We start from the raw sequence: 11,430 nt of genomic DNA on the forward strand, positions 1-11,430 counted from the left end.
CTTCAAGACTATGAGACACAGCATTAAAATGCTCCTGTGGGGTAATCTCAGATGAGAGGAAGAAGGATATGATCACCTTCTCACACAGCCTGAGTTCTTTACTTCAGAAAAGCAGCCAGTGCCGGAAAAAGTAAGCCACAAACACAGCCTGTGGTTACTGAAACACTGGCAGGTGGGCTTAGGGCAGCCACGGTGGTCCACACTCTCCAGAAGTCATCACCACCATCCTGCAGTCTCCAGCACCAGCTGGCCAAGAACAGCACAAGCAGCCAGGGGAATGTGGGAGGTTGGCAACACACTCCCAGCTGCTCCCCTCGCTTACTGGGAGCCCTGCGTAGCGTTTAACCACACCCCACGGTTTTCTCCTCCAGATTAGGGAGTTACAGCAACCAGGGGAAATCCACATGGGTAGAATGCGGGAAGGAAGACCAGAGATGTTCTGACAGCAGTGACTGCTTCGATGAGCTCAGCCCCCGATGTGCTCCCAGCAGAGGTGCAGAGACGGGCTCTGGCACACGGGCGGGCTGAGGCTCGGCTGAGCAGGGCTGAGCCAGGACGAGCTGGGAGACACAGCGGGACAGAGCCGGCCCTCGCCTGCCCCGCAGCCTCGGAGGCAGAGGCCCCATTGAGCCAGGGTGTTTCTGTCCTTGGTTCACACCCCACGTGCGGCAGGACACGACCTTCCTGCCTGAGAACACCTCACAGATGTGAAGCTCTGGCAGCAGCAGGAAAATGTTCAGGTGGACAATTAAGCATCTGCAGCATCACCTGCAGGGTTTGACTAGCCGTCCACACCCAGTTAAACTTCAGCTCAGAGGTTGCAAAGGAACAGTGCAGGGGGGGGAAGGCATTTCTGCAATACCTCAGATAAGGGAGGCTTCCAGAGTGTTGTCTGCATGAAGACAGATGGGAAAAATCAAGCCAAATTAGTGCCAGAAATTAATTTCAGAAGTATGAGTTAATATGCATTACTGACCTTGCTACTCCCACATCTGTAGCCATGGTAAGCTTAAATTTCCTTCATTTCCATTCACTTCCAGCATGAACTAAACTAATTTTAATTAAGAGCGTCCAGGCTGAAACTTAGCACCATTTCTGACATCAAATTTTCTAACCATTCCTTAATTAACCTCTCTGAATTTTTCTCCTTAGACTGCAAGCATATGATTATCTGTCCAATTAGACAATTCATCCGTGGATATTTAATAAACAGGTACCCAACTGTACTCCCCTAATAACTAGGCAAACTTCTTAACCTTGGAACATGTAGTTCATCTGAAAGAGACGGGTCTTTTGCAAAGTGATTTACAAAGTGGTAAAAAGTTTCCAAAATTGAGAGTGGAGCAATATCACACTTGAAAATTAATTTGATTGTTATCCCAGGTGCATACTTTAAGGAGCTAACCTCAATTTTTTAAAACGCACTTCTAACCACATTTGAAATTGCTGAGCCACAACCACAGAACCTAAAATAATTGCCACTCCACACCCACACTATGTTATAAAAAAATAAAACAGAAGATACAAGTAACAACTGCTCTGAAAATCAGCAGCTAAATCTACAGAAAGTTACACGGCATGCACACGGTTCCCCCACCTCTGTGCTCTGCTCAGACCCCTCTGGTAAAGCAGGCAGCCTGGCAGCGGTCCCTGCACACAGCACAGGGAGCCACTGCCCAGCTCCAGGGCTCCGCCACCTTTTCAAACTACTCAATCCACAGGCAGCTGCTCAGTCTGCAGGAGTCAAGACAGCTGTTCTTTAAACAAGCATTAAATTAAATTTGAAGAGCCTAAAAATGCCAGTGATCCCTCACTTTGTCCCATTAGCAGAAAGTCTGACTGACCCATTACACAAGACATTCCAGCCACCACTCTTCCTTCCTGTCTGACTGGGGACTCCCATATCTCTAAAAATACCCTTTCATGTCACAGGCACAAGCAACACTTATTTCTACCAATTCCATTTTTGCCTTTGGGAATCCCCCCTGTCCAAATGAAACCTGCCCCTGCAGCATTTGTTGGAAGCAAGTCAAAACACATCCATCCCTTCCTGGGGAGGAGGTTTCCCCCCACAATGGGCTCTGTTCAGAAAAGCGCAAGGTAGCTCCCTAGGCAGCTACAGACTTCACAAAATGAATGTTATCAAGCTCTGGAACAAATTTGTTAACCAGTCACTCTGATGATCTTCCCATGAAAGCAACACTCTCATGGACATAAGCATTTGTGAAAAGTGGATTTCAAGATTGCAAGAATGGCTGTTAATAAGAAGCAAGCTTCACATTCACAGACACCATCATCTGGATGACAGCAAAACCCATCCAGCACCTTCCAGACTCTCATAAAACATATAAAGTAATAATCAGACTTGCCTGTGAAAATCCAGCCCAGAGGAGCCTGAACACAACTTTTCCATCTTTGCTACATTTCTGCTAATGGACCTCACTTGCAAAGTGCCCAACTCCCTGACAATTTTTGACACTGAAGCTCTGCTGGAGGACAAATATAAATCTATATAAAATGTAAGCAACTCAAAAAATATAAAGTAACATAGAATCACCATAGAAGGTTTTGGGTTGGAAGAGACCTTAAAGATCTTGTTCCACCCCCTGCCATGGCCAGGATGCCTGGCACTATCCCAGGCTGCTCCAAGCCCTGTTCAGCCTGGCCTGGGATACTTCCAGGGATCCAGGGGCAGCCACAGCTTCTCTGGGCACCCTGTGCCAGGGTCTCATCAGAAGAATTTCTTCTAATATCCAGTCTGAACTTACTCTCTGCCAGTTTGAAGCCATTCCTCCTTGTCCTGTCCCTCCAGGCTCCTATAAAAAGTCCCTCTCCCCCTCTCCTGCAGGCTCCCTTTTGGTACTGGAAGGCCACAATGAGGTCACCCTGATCCCTTCTCTCCTCCAGGCTCAACCATCCCAATTCTCTCAGCCTTTCCTCACAGGAGAGTTGCTCCATCCCTCTAGTAATCCTGGTGACCTCTTCTGGACCTGCTTCAAGAGGCAAATTTCCTGTCTCTGCTGGGGACCCCAGACCAGGTGGGTGAAGCCCCCCAGGAGGGGTCTCATGAGACCAACAGGGAGATTTTATCCCAACAATTACAATCTTCTACATCTAAATTTTTCATTTCTTTAGGACCCCTTGCAAGCACAAAGAATGGCAGGAACACAGTCAGGTCACAGGGATAACCAAGAATTAACACAGTGATCATCCATCCCTGGACCAAAGTAAAATCCTGAATTTAGGAAGAACTAAACTGTGAGGGAAGGAGATAAAAACAAAAACCAACCAAATAAATAAACTTTAACCCAACTTAGTTAACAAAGGATCACACCCAAATTTTCAGTCTTGCAAGGCAATGCAGATCACAGCATGAAGACATCTTCTCAGAAGTCTTTTATTAATTTATTGGTTTAAGGATGCTCTGGGATGCTCTGTGCCTTCAAAACAGAGCAGCTCAGACAGAGCTCTACTTGCAGCCTTTCCTAAAGATTCTGGCTTACAAACAAATTTAGAACAAAAAACTCATTACTCTGATGTTTTACATTAGATGTTATTTCAAGGTAAAAGCAGGTTCTTGAGATTACCAGGGGAAAACCAGGAGCACAGATGTCTTTTAGTCCCCAGGAGATCCATTTTAGAAATCTGTCATTGCTGCACAACTGCCATGGTATTTTCTGTTGTCATTCCATCCCAGTGAGGGTCATCACACTCTCTCCACACATTTGGGACTCTGCTGGCACACACAGGGTATTTGCAGAAAATCCAGTGAAGACAGTCAGGCTGATTGGAGCCCCTCTGATTTCCTAATCAGCAAACACTGTACCACAAAGTACAGTATATGCTGCAATGCATATTAAAAAATTAATCACTGCTGTCAACAACTCTTATTTTTCTGCAAAATTTTACAGCTGAAAATCCAAACTGCTGCAGCCACGGTAAGCAGAGTAGATGCAATATTAAAGAAGGGAGTATTAGCTTGTTTCCAGTTTCCACCAGCCCCAGGAGTCCCAGGCACAAGCTGGGCTCTGTGACAAACACACCTGCCAGTGCCCAGGGATCAGTGTGGGATGCACAGCCAGACAGACAGACAGGCATCCTGTGCTGGGGGCATTTGGGTTCTCCAGTGCCTCAGCAGCACCGAGGTACCAGGAGCAGCTTTGCTCAGCTCATTTTCAGTAGCTGCCAGTTCCCAGAGCTAACACACATCAGGAGCGCAGAGAAACGTTAGCACAGTCTGGCACGGAGCTCCCTTCTGCCTGTACAGACAAACCACCCCCAGGCACAGGAGTAAAGGTAGAAAAGCAGAGACCTCCCTGAATTTCAGCATAGCGCTGTTAGAAGGTGAGCTGTTATGTGCAGCATTTCCAATCTCACAAACAGACCTTTTTATTTTAGCTATTTATAGAAAAAGAAACTGCAAGATGCTGTGCTGCAGCTTTCCAAACCAACCTCTGTTTGAGAGCAGAGGTTGTGGGAACTTGTGAGCAACACACCACAAGCAAACATTGAAGTCCCCTGGATGACTTGGTGGTAGAGCTCTTAATTTCAGAGACACTCCAAGCCAAGCATCCCAGGCAAATGCATGACCTTCCAAATGCTGCAGAGGGACCAGTAAACCCAGCTAGACAAAGGTTCCTGGAACCTGCTGAGACAAAAAGCTACAAGGCAGACCTCCTCTGTTCTGGCTTCACAGAAGAGCTCCTGGACACCCATAGAGCCAAATTGTGCTCCATACACAAGATCTGCTTGTGAACATGCTGCTGTACACACACGCTCCACCCAGCAGGACCTTCACCATGGCCCATGCTACTGGTACGTGCTGGGAAGCACACACACACCAGTACATGCATTTCTCGTTGCTTCCCACCATCCTTCAAACCAAAGAATCTATCCTGCAGAGCTGGAATCATAATGACAGGTAGAAATGGGCTTAAGTGCTGCCCTAAATCAGCCAAGTCACTGCTTTGCAGACACTGTTCTGGACTCTCCTTATCGTCATTGTTCACCTCGTCGCTCTGGGAATCAGCAGGAAAACTCATCTGCAAGTGGAACCAGCAGATGTGCATTCATATTCAGTGCCATCAGTGACCCACAGGGAGATATTTCATAGAAGCTTTGGGTTCACAGCTCACCAAAGGCTGAGCTACAGCACACATTCAGAAAGGCAATAAACTTTCATTTTTACTTACAACCAAGTGGCTCAAACATGTTTTTCCAAGGCTTTTAATCACACAAGTGATTAGAGGATCTGATAACAATGATCCCCACTGGCTTGACATCTAAGAGCTTTCTCTTTATAGAGAAAGCATCTCATTTCATCTTCTAGTTTTTTTTAATCAGCACAATTATAATTAAAAGAGCATTCAAAGGAACCACTTGTATTTCACACTTCATTGACAAGTTAACCAGTCAAACAGCACAGACTTCAAGCACATCTGAAGCCACCAGGAATGTTCTTCAAACACAAACATGTCCAGCCACTGGGCCACCTCACACTGGGAAGCAAAGCCTGTCCTTGGTGAAGCAGTTACAGTGAAAGCTGGAATATGTAGGTCAGCGTTCTAAGAAGGGCTGTGACTAAGACAAAGTATCAGATTTATTCATAATGCTCTCTGATTGCTAATCCTGTGCAGAATTGTGATTTACGTCCCGCTTCCAAAATCTGAGGGCTACGGAAAAGGTCTGGATACTTTGAAAAAGATCATCAAAACAATTCTGTCAGACCTATTACAGTGATCTTTACGAATGTTGACTAGAGCACAGGAAAATGACATTTTCACCAGTGGCTGTGCACATCACTGAACCTCTCCTGTGGAAAGGGACGAGGATAATGACTGCAGCAGCACTTCTGCCCTTCCAAAAACTGCCAGTACAACAGGTTAAGGGTGTGAGGAGAAGCCCTGGCAGTCAAAGAACTTGAGTTCAATCATGTCCTCCATACCAGCCAGCCTGAGAGCAAAGGGCAACACAACCTGGCCCGTTACCATCCCTGGCTGGTTCCCCCAGCCCAGAGCAGGACAGGAGCTGCGTGGGACTGTGCTGTGGTTGAGGTGTCTGTGTGGGTGTTGGGGACACACCCCTGGGTGCAGTACCCCCTTCAGTACCTGCCTGTCCTCTGACAGAGCCAAGGGACATGAACCTCTGAATGTACGGCAATTAGCTCCTCTGCAGCACTGTCTCAAGGACAGCTAAGACAGAACACTACTGGCTGCATCTGCTCTGCCCTTTGTTACACCACCCCTGCCCACCCCATACTGGCACCTCTAACTCCTCTCATGTATTTCCAGCTCCTGCAGGAGATGACTCTGCCAGCAGTCACTGCAAAACAAGGTTTAAGTACTCACCTATTTTGTCCCTAGAAAACTAGGTCTCCATGAACAACGATACACCTGCATTTCCACTCTTTGGTTTTAACCAAGTCACAGAGCACACAAACAGCAGCCACCAGAGTGGCAGCCTGCTCAAAGCCATGTCAGCAAATATTTTTGTGTCCAGGAATTAAGTAGATATGGTCAGATATCCCTCTTTTCTGAAACCTAACCTCACATTTGCTGCCAGCTGAGCACTGCTGTTCCAGTGATAATGGGGCAGCTCACTAATGTGAGCATCTCCATCTTCAGGCCATGCACCACTTTTGCCAGAGGCATACATTTTGGCAGAGGACCCCACAATGTTCCCACTACACCCACAAAACACAGCTCCTTCCACTGTATTTAGCTTACCTAAGAAAAGCAACCATTGAATGAAAGAAAAGCAGAGGATAGATTTATCTGGAGCCAAGCTGCAGCCTTGCACAGCTGTCCTGTCCCAACACCGACAGGGCACACACCTTGGCACTACAGAGCTGTTCATCCCTGCAGCACCATCACCAAACCAATTTATTTGCTGGACCAGAAGAAAACAGATGACTTGTCTCGACTCAGCAGCTGCATCACCTCCAGAGCAGTGGTTTATGCCCAGGTGAGATGATCAGCTGCCCAAAGCAGACCTGGGGATAGGCTGCTTGCCCTCTGAGATCCCCACATGGGTTCACTCCAACCCCCCAGGCCCTCACTCTCCCACAAGAACTGCAGCTAACAGGAAAAGTCTGCCTCATTAGACTCTTGGCCTCTGTCCCAGGGGCCTTTTGGGGAAGATTTTTCCTGCTAATAGTCTTCCTCCTGGGGAAGATTTAGCATCACTCATATCTATATGAGCTCCTCAGGCATTTGGAGCTCCACCTAAACCATCCCGGACACTGTGATGAAACACAAGGGATGAGTGTTTGTATTTCGTCCTAGCTACCAGAGATGAGGAGGACTTTCCAAGATGCTCTACCAAGGTCAGTGTAATACTCAGGTTTTGCAGCAAAAGCTGAGAACAGAAAGCTGTCCCTCTCCCCCGCAGAGACACACCTTATGCACACTTACCCCATTCTTCTGGGGTCTCCTTCCACTGACTCCCCTCTGAGAGCAGGAGGATGATGCAGCCTTGTATCACAGCACTCCCATCTATTTAAAGTTATCCCAGCTCAGAAAAAGTATTCCAAGTTAGCTACCAGTCTTTAGGCAAGTGCAGTCCTGTGAGTGTGCCACTAAAGGAGGAGTCACACAGAGAGAGTTAGACTCATTCCTCACACATTAATAGGCAGCTCTGGTTTCTCACTCACTCACAGCCAAGAAAATCTCCTGCTACATCCAGCTGCTCTGCCATGGCACCTTTCCCCCTGCAGATATTTCTGTTTTGACACTGTCAGTGATTAGATCCAGTTGCAGCAAGCAGATACGGAAACAGCATAAAGCAGCAGCAGCTCCCACTCCTTGAGCCGCTGATCCCCATCCACTGCCCTGATTTACCAGGGCTCATAAACGCAGGAACAGAGGTTGGCCCTGAAAGACTAGTACATGGCAGCACAAAAAACACGCTACACATTATTTATTCTCTCTGCAGCCTGACCTGCTGCGCGCTAGTAGAGACGAATGCAGCTACATCTAAAATTAAATCCCTTGCTCCTGGCGGGTACCGGGACTGGCGGGTCCCCGCGGCTGACCCAGGCCAGCAGGGGTCTGTCAAATTCAGGCAAGGGCGCGCACAAGCCGGAGGCAGGCAGGGGCCGGGGTCTGCCTCATCCCCCGCCCATCCTCTCTCCTCGGAGCCGCCACCGGGCGGGCTCTGCAGCCACCGGGGACTTCTGTGCTGCCAAAGCGCCGGCGAGCGGGGAGAGCAGCAGGAGCAGGGGGACAGGCAGCCCGGGCAGGCGCCGCCATACACATCTGCCGCTCTCAGAACTTTATACTGATGGGGTTATAAACATAAATAATAAGAAATAACAAAAGTTGCGCCGCAGCGGAGCTGGCGCTCGTCCGCCCCACGCTGCCCGCCCGAGCCCACTCACACCCGGGGGCCGCCTCACGCCACAGCCGAGACCCCCGGGGGCGGCGGGACGGGGCCGGGCCGGGCGGGGCACGGCCCTTCCCGCCCTCCCGCGGCACCTGCGACCCCCGCGGCGCCTCAGCCCTCGCCCACCGCCTACCCTCGATGGCTCCTTCACCGCCAGCCCGGCCCCGCTGCCCCGCACTCACCACCGACCCTGAGGCACTCACCGCCAGCCCCGCCTCGCCGACCCCCGGCCGGCCCCTCACTCACAGCCGCCGCCCGCCTTTGTTGCCGCCGCGGCCGAGGCATTTAAGGCGCTGAGGCGAGGGGAGGCGGGGGCCGCCGCGCGGGGGAGGCGCCGCCGCCAGCCCGGCTGCTCGGCGGGCATGGGGCATCCTCCTCGCCCTCCTCATCCTCCGCCCCTCACGGCATAGCTGCGGGGAGGAGGAGCGGCTGCCCGGCAGCGACAGCCCCGAGCCCAGCCTGGGTGCTCCCTCGGCCCGGGGAGCGGCGAGTGGCAGCGGGCTGCGGAGCACAGCCCCAGCTCCAGCCGAGGGGGCTGGCTCGGTCGGGACAAAGTGCCGCACACCCTGCAGCGGCCTCGGTGGGAGCCCCCGAGCCGGCCCTGCCCGCCTGCCTGGGGGAGCTCTGTGTGGAAAGGCACAAAGAACGGTCGTGCCCCGTTACGGACACGGCAGAGCCCCGCGCTGGCAGAGCTGCCATCTAACTCCGTCGCTGGGGGCTCGTTTCAAATTTGCGCTGCAGATCCATCAATAGTTCATTAGCGAGGCGCAGGCAGCTTCCCCCAGCACCTATTTCAGTGCTGGGGAGGGAGAGCCCTCCGGACCATGGCTCCTTCAGGGCACCCTCTGCACCTCCAGGGATGCCCAAAGCATGGAAAGTGGGGCACATGGCTATTGCCTGCCTGCAGCTGGCTACTGCCTTAAACTACTTTTGGCCTCTTCAGGGATTAGTGCGTGCAATACGTTTTGCCAAGCTATGTACTAATCAGGGTCCAGGCAAGGCAACCTGATTATTGTGATCATAAAAGCTCAGACTCTGAGCCATGCAAGCCAGAACAAATGCCCTGCTTGAATCAGCACCAGTCCCCATTGGGGCTGCAGGACACGGTACCACTGTGCCTATCCTGGCTGCTGTGCTTCCAATGCTAACTGGAAAGAGCAAGCAAACTATTTCTGGGGTTCATCCATGTTTTTCTAACTTGAAAGAAGTCAGCATCTGGTGTGGGGTTATATCCTACAAGTTTGTGTCCAAAATCAGCATTTCACTGTGCATTACTCCCACCTTAGCTGCAGATGATGTTCCCTCACACAATGTACATCTCTGCTCCGACTGGATGGAGCAAGGTCTTCCCAAGGGTTTTCCAGCATCAGAGAGCATGAAACACCTGCAAGGATACATAAAGTGTTACAAAATAAATCCACAGAAAATAAATAGCTCCCAGAGCTGTTGCAGCATTCAGGTTCACATTGCAATCTCATAGGTACTCCCCAGGTACTCGCATTACAGCTAGCACCAGTCTGAGCCAGGTGCTGGAGGGAGAGCTGACAGGGGAGAATTGTGGCTTTCATGTCTCCTGGTGCCTCTCCCTGGCTGCAGAGGGGCTGGATGGGATGTTCCCTGCAAGCAGTTTGATGCACTGCCTGGGAGAATCAGGGAGGCAGAGTCTGCTTGCCTGGACAAGGTGCAGGACTCGGGTCTCGGGTGGGTTTACACACCCTGTGCCCTTCAGAACCCTTGGCTGAGAGTGCCGCTCTTGGAGCATGAGCACTGAAGCTGGGGGTTCACAGCAGGCAGACACTTTCCTGGACAGGCAAAGTGGTTTAGGGCTCTTCCTGGCCTTTAAAAGCTAGTTAAGCCTTACATATGTGCTGAACCCGAAGGCAGACGAGTTCCTGTGGCTCTCTTGAGTAGGGATGTAAGTGAGATGGGCAGCTGGCCAGCCCACACTTACCACTAACTGGTGTAGGTTTATGTGGATATTTGCTCAGAAAGGTCTTAGCCTGGGCTGAGATCCTTCACTCAGCATCTTCTCAGTTCTTTTGTACTTAAACCGTGTGGAGGTAGGTACCTGCTGTCAGTGCAAAGAGTTGCACAAAAGCCCCCTGCTCCCCCCTTCAGGTCAGGAACACACAGGGCTTGCTTTCTGCCTCTTCCCTCTACCCACTCCCCTCTCGCAGAAGTCCCCTTCTCACTGTTCCTTGACTCCATCTCAGATTCCCCCTGTGCTGTGCTGCTTGCAGAAAGAAGAATAATTTAAAAATTTCACCTGCCTGGATAGTGCAGAAATCCCCAAACCACTGTAACACTTCCCCAACACACACAGACACAAACACACACACACTGCTCACCCCCTCCCTTCTTGCTGTAATGAGGCTTCAGACCATGAGGGTACCTGAACAGGGACCACCCATGGTGGAAACAACCCTTCCCCTACCTTTGGAAACTTACAAAATCGACAGATAACCTAAAGCAGTGTGCTGGAGCCCAGGAGCCTCTGGGCGGTGAACCTCACCCACTCACCTTGCCATGCCCCCAGGCAAGCAGCAACTGGAGACCACAGAGGGAGTGAGGGAGAGCATCCAAATTCCACAGGGCTGTGCTGAGCTGTGCTGGCTTTTTCAGGCTCATGACTCCTACCTTCCAGCAGAGCTTCTTTCTGGAGAACAAAGCTGGCATCAGCATCTTCGTCCAAGTCATTTTTTCCTACGCTGCAGAATGAGCAGTTCAGGGAAAAGTGCTGGGAGTCATAGTCACCCCTCTTGATTTGTCACTCTAAAGAGATGGGCAGAGTCAGAAGAAGAACAGCATATAAAGGTGGCTCTTGTCCAAGCACGCTCTTGTCCTGTCCCAGCCACATCCCAGGCCAGCTCAAGGATTCCTGTACCACCCCCAGCATTGGCAGCTGCTTCTGCTGTGTCCCAGCACTACTGATTTTGTGGGCTAAATGTGTGTGACTTCCAGTCATGACTAAATCAGTAGAGAAGGGGCACACTTACCTGTGCAGTGCTAGAAATATCACAGAGCAGCACGCCGCTGCTCAATGAAGTG

At 50.6% G+C, this 11,430-nt stretch overlaps 1 protein-coding gene across 6 annotated transcripts in view; it reads right to left on the reverse strand.

Moving 5' to 3' along the window:
- The window catches only part of ST6GAL1 (ST6 beta-galactoside alpha-2,6-sialyltransferase 1), a 45,507-nt gene extending 34,505 nt beyond the window's left edge, over window positions 1–11,002 (reverse strand). Inside the window, exons 1-2 of one of the 6 annotated variants that reach the window (XM_041416404.1) lie at window positions 10,903–11,002; window positions 9,664–9,766 (exon numbers count right to left, since the gene is read on the reverse strand). The gene's annotated coding sequence lies outside the window, so the exon portion shown is untranslated. The other 5 variants (XM_041416398.1, XM_041416403.1, XM_041416399.1 and 2 more) reach the window with 5 other exon arrangements.
- Window positions 11,003–11,430: the final 428 nt, after the last annotated feature.

Source organism: Onychostruthus taczanowskii, unplaced genomic scaffold, assembly GCF_017590055.1.
Source record: "Onychostruthus taczanowskii isolate IOZ18803 unplaced genomic scaffold, ASM1759005v1 scaffold51, whole genome shotgun sequence".
Taxonomy (NCBI): Eukaryota; Metazoa; Chordata; class Aves; order Passeriformes; family Passeridae; genus Onychostruthus; species Onychostruthus taczanowskii.